Raw genomic sequence first — 10,358 nt, 5'->3', positions numbered from 1 at the left:
CTGCATTTTTTAGCCCCGTGGTTATCTAGAGACATTTTTGATGATGCCTCTGACAAGAAAGAGATAAGGCAGAAACTCATCAAATTTGCTATGAAATTAAGGTGTTGCTCTTCCGATCGGCAGTTTGTTCCTTGGCTCTTTGTATAACCATCTGGATCACTTAGCAGCGGACATGTATGTCTCTAATGGATATATGAAAGTACACTCGTATGTCTATGTCGCCTTTCTCCAAGCATGGTTGTGGGAGCATTTCAAATTTACGCTCCTAAATCGAAAACCTCATTTCCTGATACATATGGCTGCTCTAGGATACTCCGTTGGTTGGAGAGGCGTCCAAAACCTGGCTCAAAACTCATTGATTTTCTTGACAACGCGCATGCAGTTGACTTTCGTCCTTGGTCTCCAGTTCACGCGTCTATAGTTTGGCCAAATACTTTTGCGTCTGCCTCGAACATGACATTGCATTCTTCCAAAGAGAATATGAGCACAGGAGAAACTGTGTTCATGCGAAGCTGCATACCTGGATATGTTCCATATTTTTCAGAGGATCTTGTGAAGTGGTTCCTTACAACATTGACAGGGCCGCTCGTCATATGGGTTTTAATCAGGGGGTTCCGTTTCGTTGTCCATTCACGGCTCCAAAAGAACTGTTGCCAGCCGTTTTCAATAGTCGTATCTTTGCGTCCCATAAAAGCCTCTCTTTTCTGCTCCCAGAACGAAAACCGGTGACAACCTCTAAATATAATGTTTTCTGGCAGGAAGAGTTTCTCGCTATTCATCAATTCGTGCAGGATGTTGTGACAGTTCCAGCGGCAATCCCTCTCCTAAAATTCTGGAAAAACACAGATTGTTGAGGTTGCTTCCTTCGGGTAAGCATAAATCTGACTGTCCCCAGGAAAAAGAGCGGAGGTCAAAAGATCGTGCAGGCGGAATCCGATCGGCTTCGACGGCCCTTGTGACTTTCAGTTCTTCCAACATGCAAGTATGTATAATTTCCTTCTTGACTTGGCTGAATTGCGTAAATATTCTAAATTGTTGCCACTAAGCATCTCTTTCTTTTTAACTCAGGGTCTTGACAAAATGAATGCCTTCGCCAGACTTGCATGTAAATAGAAAACGACACCTTCTGAAGAACAATCTGGTGGTACTGAGCCGCTCGACAGCGAAGAGAAAAGTGAAGAAGAAGAAATATCAGGATCCGCCGGTGACGGAAAAAGTACTTCAGAGTGTAGCAGCATGTCTTCTTCCAGTCCCAGTGGACCCGCGGATGAGTCTGTGAGTTTCCACACATTTTCCTCTTGGACTATTTATTTATACGAATAAATATTCAACTGGTGATATTTACAGGAAGAAGCCTCTTCTAAAAATAACCTTGATATGGAGATTCATGGCAATGAAGATGTAATTGTGTCTCCAATCATGGAAACCGTACCCGCTGGTATCTGGAGATGGAGATTGATCATCGTGAAGATGTTGATGTGTCCCCAATGGCGGAAAACGCTGTCGTGGAGACGTGCGTGATTGTTCCCGAAGAATCTTTGCTAGTCGCACATCCAGCTGCAGGTGTCGTTTTCGATCCTCCATTTGAGGCTCCTTTTGAGGGTCATGTGCTGATTGGAGGATTCAGCGTTCCAGTGAAGTATGCATAGCTATATACCAAGATATGGAGAAAGTATGGGCACATCGCCATGACCAGTAAGGTTTATATTCGCTTTGCATTGGTTAAGCGTGTGGAGGAAACCTTATCTTCAATCCATGACATGTGCAGTGTGACTGGACACACTGTTTCTGGAGATGTAATCAAAAGCTTGGAATTCCATCGGGACATGTGCGTGAACTTCGAGTTTAACGCCTCCTGGTTTTGTGAAGGATTTTCCAAAATCCATAAGCTGCAAACTGGGATGGCTGAAGTTCCTTTCGCGGATTTTATTAACCAGCGGGAGGCGGAAATCGAGAGGTTATCCCAGGAGTTGAAGTTGAAGCAGGATGCTCTTCAAAACATGAAGGATACTTTCTCCAAGAATAATGGGTTGTTGTTGGACAATTTCCGTTGAATGATTTTATTTTTTCTGAACCTCCTCTTTTAGGTTTTTTTTTGAAAGGCAAGAGACGCTTGTTTTATGGTTTGATTTTATGATTTTTGGATTGATAGATGATTGTTTTATAAGAATATTTAATTGGTTTATTTTTGGAATGGTATGAAATTTAGAACAATTGGGTTATTGGCTTTTGTAGTCAACATGGAACTGACGTTCGTGTCAGGTTTCCAGCACATACAAAACGTGAGTTGCGAAACAAAACTTACCCTTAAGGGTCTTTCAACAAACTGAATCTTCAATATCAAATCCGAGTTTATTATGTGACGTCATCCGGGCCGTGAGAAGTCCCCAGTTGTCCTTTATTGTTTGTGTCACATCTTTATGCCGATCCGCGGCAAGGCGGAGAATCTCCAGTCCCCAGACGCAATTCCCCTGAGTCTATCTTTTCTTGGGCGATGCGCTTCAGAGCATTGCATTTACTTGTAGGATGATGGATGAATCTGTGATAATGGCAATATCTTGAATCTAGCATCTTTTGATTAGTTGGTGGACACCATACCGAGGGTAGTTGAACTACCCTCTCTCGTACCCAAATTTCCAGTAACTCCAGGATTCTTCTGATAGGTAACGGGAAGCGTGGATATTCTGGGTATGGCTTCTCTCGTATCAACAATTGATGTGGTGGGAGTTCTGGCAGACTTTGGTATAAAGCTCTTTTCGAAGGAGGAGTGACGCTTGAGCGATCATTGATTCACGAGCGGAACGTTTACTTCTACCATATTGCTGAAGGGTAATTCCTCTTGAGGGATCTGCGCTAGTGGAAGCAAAATGAGATGGTCGGGATGGATATTGTTCGTTTTCATAGGTGTCTTGGAAGATTTACCCTTCTTCAGGTGCCTCTTTCTTAAGTAAAGAAGTCATGGTCGCGGACTGTTGGACAACTCTTTGAACCTCCGTGAGGGTTTGGAGATAAATGTTTTCCAACAAAGCTTCATAGGCCGGATCTTTACCCTTGTCCTGTAGACACTTTGGAATACCTGGAAAGTCTCCTTCCTCGGTCTTGTTAAACTGTCTTGGCTCTCTGTCATTGGCAAAATCCAATTGGTTGTTCCTCTTCTGCTCTTGTATAACATGGCTATGTGATCTGTCGGTATCTTCATTGGTAAAATTACATGCCTTTGCCAAAGATTGAACGTCCTTCGTATTATTCTGAACAGGTACTCGCTGATTCTTTCCACAATCGACTTACCATACTTTTCAGGATACGAAGCGTTTCATTTTGCCGACTGATAATATCAACTTGGTTTGCGGCCATATCCTCTAGCACTTTTATCATGCCCTCCATGGTGGGTGGCCTTCGGCTATTCACTGCTCTTGAAAGTTTTGAATGACCAAATACATCTGGAAATTGGAACCTTTGATTGAAACAGGCTTTAGTTAATGATTGAATTAGGCCTAAGACCAATTGGGATAGAAATGAGATTTAGAATTAAATTTGCAATAAAGAGATTTAATCTCCCACTATGGTCGCCAGTTGTTTATGGGTAAAAACTGTTTCTGCCGATTTTGGTAAATTTGGGTGTGTTGCTGAGAAACGAGTTTAGACCTAAACAAATGCACTGCACTGGAGTGCTTTAGATTCGAGAGATCAATATGTACAATCCTGGCCCAAACCAATAAATGGCCGTTCCAATCTTGCTTCGGTCACAAAGTGAAGGATAAGGGTTGGTCTTAGGGAGGGAAGCGAAGAAGGTGTTGAGACCAGAATGGTTAATTCTGAAGGTGTAGCTATTTTATGACTTGTATCAGAATGTGGAACTGGCTTACGGAATGTAAGCTATCAGTTTTATGGTGTTTTATGGATACTGTGTTGTTGTTCTAACCAAAACTTTTTCCCTGGTCGAAAATAGGTAAAAACCTATTTATATAAGTTATATTGAACGCACCCTGATCTCGTAGAAAGTGGGAGTGATTGAGTGATGGAGAAGTGGGGTTATGTGTAACTGTCAGAAACCATGTTCCCACTACGGAAGTAACTGGTTAGTTTACACCCACTACTTCTTGTCGTCACTAACTGCCCTGCTTTATGACACTTTCTTATAATGGGCGTGTTGCACGCCGCACACTGTAAACCGCCAGATCAATACCCTGTTGAGCATCCCCCAGTTTGTGACATGTTTGATGTCTCGAGTGTTTTCACGGAAAACATGTAGCAGGTTTCTATGTGTGGCAAGTCAAAATCAAGAGACTTGCCACAAGAGAATAGCATGTGATGCTATTTGGCTTGTCTTAGTTGGTCGCCCAAAACTTGCCACAGGCCTGTCAATTCTGTGGCGAATTTGGACGGCTGAGATCGTAACTCATGAGAAAGGGTGGCCATTGATTATGGCCACACTATGTTGGCGCCTGATGGTAGCACAGTGGAGTCATTGGCACATCCCAATGGTGCAGTGGCATGTAGCGGCATGCCAGTGGCATAGTGGCGCCTAGCGTAGACATGACAACTATTTTGGCATATTGGTGTTAGACCCAAATATGACTCTGGCAACATTGGCCCTGTTGCTATATCAAACTTAAGGCCTTATGAGAATTACGTGACTTAGTTGGCGTGGCAACTTTAGTTAAATTAGGGTTTGACATATCGAAACCCTAATTAGCGCGTACGGCATGGCCGCGACATGGTGGCGCTTAATGCAATCGGTGTCATGGCCACATTAAAGGAATCATGGAAGGCCATAATATGGAAATAACCACAGGCGCAAGGATGGCCACGGGTGATTACAGACTGGCGCCGTTTTTAGGATTTGGCGGGTCCCACATGGCTTGTGGCATGTTGTAGGACCAAAGTGGCGTAATTGGGTCACGACTGGAAATTAGGGTTTCGAATAATGCCACTAAGGCAGATCCGTGTTTGGAATACCCTAATTGGAATATGTTATGGCGTTTGGCCACGAACAAGTAGTGGGTTAGCACGTTGGCATGCTATTTATGGCATGTTGACACGATCAGCATGCTACTGCGACAAAGTGGCACGTTTGGCATGTTTGGCATGCTACTGCTGAAAAGTGGCACGTTTGGCATGCCAATTAGCATGTTGGTGCGGCTTTTGGAAATCCAATTTGGCATGGTGACCGTCTGGCGCAACTTTGCCTCTTTTGATACGGTGGCAGGTTTAGAGCGACCTGATTAGTCGAAAAAAAAGGGGTCGGCCAAGCATGGGTGTGGCCACAATTCTGGTGTGCGTGTGGCGGATTTAAAGCGACATGATTGGTCGATGGGAAATAGGGCTGGCAAGTATGGGCCCGGCCACAACTCATGTGCGTGTGGTGGGTTTAAGGCGACCTGATTGGTCGACAGGAAATAGGGGCCGGTTCGAGCAGCATGGGGTGTGGCCACTTGCAAGTGGCGCCGGCTGCCCTATGGCATGGCCACACTTCCCTTTGTTGCTTCTCCTATTCCGAAGCTCCTTTTATTCCTTGTTTTTTGATTGTGGGGTAGGATTTTGCACCTACTAATCCATGGAGGATTAATTGCCTAGTTCACCTAGGCTTAGTTTCGACATGCGAGGTCCAATATACTGCGCAGGGCGAAAAACCTTAATTTTGTATATTATTTTGGGTAATATCTGAATCTTGTGAATTATCACAAAATTGATTGAATTCTATGTGTTGACATACAGTTCTTTAAGTTTATTTCCAGAGAGCAGTATGCTTTCCGATTGAATACTTTTATGCAAGGACCTTAACCTTGATACTTGGAAACTCGTGTTACTCTGTTGTGAGTGAACACAAATTATCATGCCATATCAATATTAAGGGTTCAGCCGGGGAACATAGCACAGAAAGCATTCAAAGAAACTTATATTAACTGAATAATACATGCAAGGTGCCAAAATTTACAGAATATCTGGGATTGTTGCTACATGCACCATTATGGATAAATTTCATGTGAATATATTGAGTTGCTCAATAAATGCGCCAGTGGAGAGGTTGAACACTCGTCACTTTACATGGGCTTGTCTCTTTGCAGAGTGACGGCATATTAAATGCAATGTTTTACAATTTTAACCCTGAACTAAAAACCACTATCAACACCTTGATCTTTTATGTAATCAATGATCTATTGAGATCAACATGATTAGAACAACATTCATCAGCCCAAGACAAGATAGTGAACTTACTTGTATTGGTTACAACATTGAAGGAAGATGTTCTGCTTGTATTTCGATCATGATTAAGGAGTTTCAACTTTCCAACAAGTGTATTCCTAAAAAGGATTTCAAGGTTATTTCCTTCAACGATGATATGTTTCTTAGAATCGTATCTAGCTGGTAGCGATCTGAGAATTTTCATCACAATGTCCTTTTCAGGAATAATCTTACCCAATGCAAATGATGCATTCACAATTTCAGACACTTTGTGATTAATGCAAATGAGTAATCTTACCCAATGCAAATGATGCATTCATCAAATGAATCTTCATCATCCATACGAAGGTTTTCCCAATCAGAATTTAGGTTTTGAAGCCTATCTTCTTTTTCAGAGGTATTCCCTTCAAATACGGTTTCTAAGATATCCCACGCATCTTTAGACTTGGTGCACGTAGTCACATGGTGCTGGAGATCTGGGGTAATGGCATGAATGATAGCATCTAATCCGTCAGAATTTGCAGCAGTTACTCCATCTACTGTAACCATTGGAGGATCATAGCCATTAATAACACGAACCCATGATTGAGAATCACACGCTAGTAGAAAGACACGCATAGGAATTTTCCATCATAAATAATTCGAGCCATCGAAGACTGACGGTACGTTCATAGAGATATCACTTCTGTCCGTAGAGTCAGATTGCTTCAAACACAGACTTATGAGGTCTTAGCGTGTTTGGCTGTTCTAATACCAATTGAAAACGCGGGGGTATAACAACCGCACCCAATATTTCATTCGAAAATCTGTATGGGATAAACTCCAATATAATTCTGAGAGCACCAACTTAGAAGTGAGACTCAATCAAGAAAGATATCAAAGAGCTTTATCTCTTTCTCAACACAATCAGTAAATAAACTAGATAGAAATCTGTGAGATTGATTGATATGAGAATAACTCGGATGGTACCAAAGACGAATGGCCGAGTTTCAATCAAGTTCTATCCAACAATCAAGGTCGGATTTATCAACTGGTTGAACTACGCACAACCTGTGATATTTCAGTTAAAACAATTATAATGCGGAAAAGAAATAACACGGAAACCAGAAATTTTGTTAACGAGGAAACCGCAAATGCAGAAAACCGCGGGACCTAGTCCTGATTTGAACACCACAGTGTATTAAGCCGCTACAGACTCTATTATACTACAAGTTAACTTCGGACTGGAATGTAGTTGAGACCTATCCAAGTATCACACTGATTAAGGTATAGTCGTGTTTCTTACGCCTCTTGAATCCCAGCAGGACTCTGCGCACTTGATTCCCTTAGCTGATCTCAACCACAACTAAGAGTTGCTACGACCCAAAGTCGAAGGATGATAAACAAATCTTTCTCCCACATATATGTTTATTCTGGTTTTATTTCCGTCTTAAGGTAAATCAAGGTAAACAGGAAACTCAACTAATAATCTGGTCTTAAACTCTCGAAGAGCAGCCTAGAAATATTAGTCACCTCATAATAACCTAACTGATTAACATAAGAAGTTATTGCGGAATCACAAGAGTCTGAGACGAAGAACTTTTGTGATTACTTTTTATATCTTACCTATCAGAGATGAATCTCGAGTAAACATTAGAGAAGATAAAACTCAATACGATAGAACAAGTAAGATCAGAATATGCAACTACAGAGAAAATAGTTGGATCTGGCTACACGAATCCCAAATGAAGTCTTCAAGTCGTTAACCTAATAATTTTTTTGGAAAAACCTAGGTTAAAAGAGAATTGACTCTAGTTTACAACTAGGAAACACGAGCGTGTCTGAATTAGGTTTCCCAGTTGCTAGAGTTCTCCCTTATATAGCCATTTAAATCAGGGTTACTTACAATCGAAGCTAAGAAAATTTAGTAAAGCAATTGATATTCACCGTTAGATGAACTCCTGATTTAAGATTCAAGCTAAGTATGCTTAGAAACTAAGCAATCAATTTACATCGTTAGATGGTATTAGCTTGATACACATAAATGAAATATACATATATTTGGATATCGATGACCTGTAGCCAAACGTATATATCTTGTTGGCTCAATAATAGTTAACCGAAGTTAGCCATATGCACTTATAACTTAACCATATATTTCATTATAATAAGAGACCCCAAAGTGCCACATGTCATGCCTATAATCAATCTAATTTGTGGTTGAGCCATGTCAACAGATCAATCCATGTCACTACCAGACTTTGCCAACTCATCCAACCAAAGAGTTATAACCATTATACCAAAGGTCATTTTGAAAACGTCGTTGCCAGGCACACAACTGTTGACCAACAGAAACGTATAAAAACAAGGATGAATAGTCGTTATTTATAAGGAGCCAACGCCTTCTAGACATTATCCCAATGTGATTAATGTGATTAGAAACCTTTACATTAAGCAATTGTTGACCAAGAGATACTAATGAAAGAACACGTTGAAATCTAAAGGCAACGATTCAAGCACTATAAATTAGTTAAGCACTAAGAGAAGCAGTGACATTTGGTATTTGGGTGAGTCAGAATTTTGGAATGTGACACAATCTCCTTTTTAACTTCTATTGCATTTTGGCTTCTGCCATTATCATAAGATGGGATAGGTCGCTATATCAAACGGACACTGAGTATCTCTCAGATTCCCGCAGGTAATCTCTTTTTGCTTGCAAAACATTTAGTAATCTTTTTAACGATATTGATCTTCTCAACGAATAAGGGTTGCTTTACTTTGGAGGACAATGAAAATAGATTTTAATTAGATTTCATTTTAGATGAATCACCAGGTATTTAAGCGTTTGAAATTTTTAACAGAACAAGTATTAGCTTTGGGAAAAATTAAAGATCTGCACGTCTTTGTTACTTATTTCCGATTATCACTAATTTACTTTGGGAGAAATGTGTGATGCGCTATGATTTGTGTCGCATACCAAAAGGTTCAGAGAAAAGGAAAGGTAAGATGGCTTTTTCTCCTGTTTTCCACATGGATTTGCAGAGGATGAACCTGCCCAAGAACTTGATAGTCTTGGATTTTCTCAAATTTTCTGTAAACGGACCTGCAAAACAATTAACCACACACTGACACTTTGTTACTTTTCTTCCCAATTCTCTTTTCGAAGAAAGTTGCCAATTTCTATTTTGTTTTGGCTGCAACATGATATACAACGTCCGTACGTAGGAGTTATCATGTTTAAAGAAGCAGTGGAAGACTCGCATAGATTTACCCTGGTGATTTTGGACTAACATATCTATATGCCTTCTACAACAGTATAAAAAATCAAGATTAATTTTTGATTTGTGCATAGTGTATTTTGGAGTTACCATGTTATTTCTCAAAACCTAATGTATCTTTTCTGTCTTTATTTGTTCAAGCATTTTAGTGTTTTTGATTGCAGACTATCATTTGTTTGCTAAAGACCAATACAATCTTTTTATTTTGGTAGGATCTTGAGGTGAACTCCCATGTCGTAAACGTCAATGTAGCAGATGGCATATCTATTAAAAACCATTGAAAACACTCTCTGTTGGTGATACTATTGTGAAGCTTAAGACGCCCCTTGGAACCACAGTTGGTTAGGATGAAGACGCTGGGTTACGAAAGTAGTAGAGAAATTGTCCGAGGGATGACTACTATTAGAACAAATTTAATTTGGTCATGTTACTGAAGAAAATATGGAAAGGTCATTAATCCAAAGAATTCATTGACCCTCCAGCAAGTTCAATGTATAGAAATTTACATGTTAATTTGTGATTGAGCGATGAGTAGCAAGATTAGCATTGCTCAAAATTGTCGGATGTTTAAAATCGAAGGTCATTTTGAATAACTACAAATATGCTAATGAGGGTATTTTTTTTCTTTTTAAATTTCTAGGAACACCAGATGATGATCAAAGTGGTGTAACACCATATGTTTTGTTCTAAGAAGGGGGAAAAAAGGCAGAAAAACTTACATTCAAAGAGCATCACCCAATTTTGTGGTTGAGCCATGCCAGCAGATCAATCCATCTCACCACCATACTTTGCCAACTCATCCAACCAAAGAGTTGCAACCATTATACCAAAGGTCACTTTTGAATAACTACAAAAATACAAATGAGGGTATCTTAGATAGCACTAGCATATTTTTCGAGATTTAAAACCAAAATA

At 40.3% G+C, this 10,358-nt stretch overlaps 1 long non-coding RNA gene across 1 annotated transcript; it reads left to right on the top strand.

Moving 5' to 3' along the window:
- The first annotated feature begins 8,736 nt into the window (after window positions 1-8,736).
- LOC113362065 lies at window positions 8,737-10,068 on the top strand. The gene is made up of 2 exons (XR_003365531.1): window positions 8,737-8,863; window positions 9,656-10,068. It is a non-coding gene; the product is annotated as an uncharacterized LOC113362065 (long non-coding RNA).
- The last annotated feature ends 290 nt before the right edge of the window (window positions 10,069-10,358 follow it).

The sequence above is a fragment of the Papaver somniferum genome, chromosome 3 (assembly GCF_003573695.1).
Source record: "Papaver somniferum cultivar HN1 chromosome 3, ASM357369v1, whole genome shotgun sequence".
NCBI classification, from domain to species: Eukaryota; Viridiplantae; Streptophyta; class Magnoliopsida; order Ranunculales; family Papaveraceae; genus Papaver; species Papaver somniferum.
This window is presented reverse-complemented; position numbering and strand designations above follow the sequence as displayed.